The following is a 3,175-nucleotide window of genomic DNA, read 5'->3' as shown; positions in this document are numbered from 1 at the left end:
CACTCACCTTTATTGTTATTTGTACGGATTCTGATTTAGGTGTCGGAATCTTTTTTGCAGGTGGCTCCATCCTTACATCACAACAACTCAGGAGATCGCGAGACTCCAGCTCTTCACCATTCGATACTGATCCGGGACCCGGAAGGTTCACTCGTTCACCAACAACCAAATCCAGATTTTTTCCGTCTCGCTCACTTTACTAACCCGACCCGTTCGACAGTCGAACAAGCGAACACATGTATAAGACGATATTCAAATTTTTAACACTTATTCAAGGGAACGAGTAAACTGATTATTCGACGAATTTAAATTAGCTAAGTATAAAATAAAGCTGAAAACACAGGCTTTGGTCATTTGGTGCAACCGTTTTCACAAGTTACAAGTTACTTTTTGTAATGTAATAATGATGAGTAGGGGAATAAAACAATGTACAGTGTACCAATGTTCCCTCTTTTTGAAGCACTTGGTAAAACTCTCTCACTTCATAGATGGCCCTTTAGTAGGTCTAGTATTGGCTAAGATTCAAGCCTTGAAGGAGTTGAAGGAACCCATGAATTTTATTTGAAGAGAAATTGTGGAACATCACCATAAATATGCATTAAATGACACATGTTCTCCTGAAGATCTCAAAAATATATTTTGTTAAAAATATTTGTTTTTAAAAACATAATATATAAAAAAATAATTATTCAGATGAAGATAAAAATAATATTTTTATAATATATTAAAATTAATCTTATAATTTACTATGTAATCATAAAAAAAACATCTTTATATAAAGATAATTATAGAATTTTTCTTAAAATATTCACCTAAATTAAAAGTATTTATTCTCATATATTAATAGAGATTTTATTATTAAAAAAAGGTTTTAAATTGATTTGAAATACGAGTTTAATTTTAATATATTTATATAAAAAATATTAGTAATTGAAAATAAATTGTTTTTGTTGATATAATATACGATTATATGAATCCTTTTATATTTTTAGTGTATAAAAATCATATAAAGATATTAATTATGCATAAATATAGACGAATTTATTTGAATATGTATATGTTTTTGGAAATAAAAATATAAAGTCGATTATTAGTAAATTATAGAGTGTAACATCCACTTAATTAATTGAAAATAATTAAAATGTAAAAAGAACAAAAATTAAAAGTATCATTTTTTAAAGACTTCAATAGATAATCACTCTTAGAAAGGTGCAATAAAATTCAGGGAGGTAACTGATAACTTAACACATTAAGGTGCACCATGGATTAATTCCATTTGGATTATATTGAGGACATTCTATCCTTATTGGTTATTGGCTGCCAATTTGAATATTTAATAAACAAGGATTTTATATTTTGTAAAAAAAAAAAAATCCAAGAAAATAAAATTTAGGCCAGATCATGGGGGGTGGACCAGATCATGAATATAATTATATTATTTTAAATTAAATAATTTATATAATAGTAATTTTATTTATTGTTATAAATGTTAAATTGAATAAGTTATAATTATTTTTTATTTAAAATTAAATGAAAATAAAATTAGATATTATCCTTTATTCTTTAGATAATTATCTTTTAGATTTTAGATATTTAGGATTTAATGGGTGCTATACTCAAATATAAATAGTACCTCTTCATACCCTGGCCCAATGCAAAGGCCCAGGTCCAACAAAAAGGCCTAACCTGAAGGATTAGAGCCTAGCTAAGTACCGACCTTCACATAAGAAGTCGGTATCAACCACGACTTGGTCTGAAGAAGTCGGATATGAGATTAAACTGGCAGATAAATACTCAAATGAGTAACCGCCCCTAAAATCTCTCTAACCGCTTCATAAAGCCATATCTTAACCTCCCCAAGATAATAGGGACGGTTAGCACCCTAAAGATACGGCACTACTCCAACGGTGGTTATTGGCTTACCCTAGAGATACGGCACTACTCCAACGGTGGTTATTGGCTCACCACTATAAATACACTGACACCCCTCAGGTATCTCTAAGTCCAATACTCTCTAGACCTGCTCACACTCTTGCTAACTTAGGCATCGGAGTGTCTTTGCAGGTACCACCCCCCATTCACTCGCGAGCGCAAGTCGGACAGAGCCTCCCGAGCTGCGGATCCACCCGGAGTTCTCCTCCTTCACACACTTGGGCCGCCAAACGCCATCCGTCGTATTAATCTTCGGTTACCTACCGTAACATTGGCGCCGTTGCCGGGGACCCGAGAGATCATCCATCGATGGCGGATAGATCCCACGAAGAAGGCCATGTGGAAACAGATTCCGAACAAGAGAATCTAGACATGGGTAATGACAATGAAGACATGGCCCAACAGCAAGATAACGACCAACACAGAGAGGGCACCTCCGGAGTGAAGAATCCGAAGGTAAAATCCTCAGATGGACGTGAGTCAGAAAAAGGCGGACCATCCCACGTAGCTGAATTAATGGATTTAGTCCATAGCCGCCTGGAACAATTGGAGAAAGAGCGGGAAAAACAGAAGGAAACTGAGAGATACCTCAAAGAGGAGATGGAACGGCGAAAAGAGTTAGAAAGAAAACTCTTACAGCTAGAATCCTCCCTCAAGAATTCCCGCGACGAACAAGAAGACCAACTCCCGGGCGGAGAAGATCCTTTCAGCGAGGACATAATGAGGGCAAAAGTTCCGAGGAACTTCAAAAGCCCTGATATGGACCACTATGATGGAACCACAGATCCAAAGCATCATCTGAGCAACTTTAAAAGTCGGATGTATCTAGCTGATGCCTCCGACGCTACGAGATGCAAGGCTTTTCCGACCACTTTATCAAAAGCAGCGATGAAGTGGTTCGATAGCCTTCCCCCGAGGTCCATCACTAGCTTTGAAGACCTCTCAAGGAAGTTCTTAATGAGGTTCTCAATCCAAAAGGACAAGGTAAAACATGCACCGAGCCTCCTGGGAATAAAACAGGAGGTCGGAGAGTCTTTACGAGCCTATATGGAAAGGTTCAATAAAGCATGTTTGGAGATCCAAGACCTGCCCACGGAGGCAGTCATAATGGGGTTAGTCAATGAGCTTAGAGAAGGTCCCTTCTCACAGTCCATATCTAAAAGACACCCCGTTTCTCTAAGTGATGTACAGGAAATGGCTGAAAAGTACATCAACATGGAGGAAAATGCAAAATTGAGAGACC

This window comes from Arachis duranensis, chromosome 7 (genome assembly GCF_000817695.3).
Source record: "Arachis duranensis cultivar V14167 chromosome 7, aradu.V14167.gnm2.J7QH, whole genome shotgun sequence".
Classification (NCBI taxonomy): Eukaryota; Viridiplantae; Streptophyta; class Magnoliopsida; order Fabales; family Fabaceae; genus Arachis; species Arachis duranensis.
Note: the sequence above shows the minus strand (reverse complement) of the source record.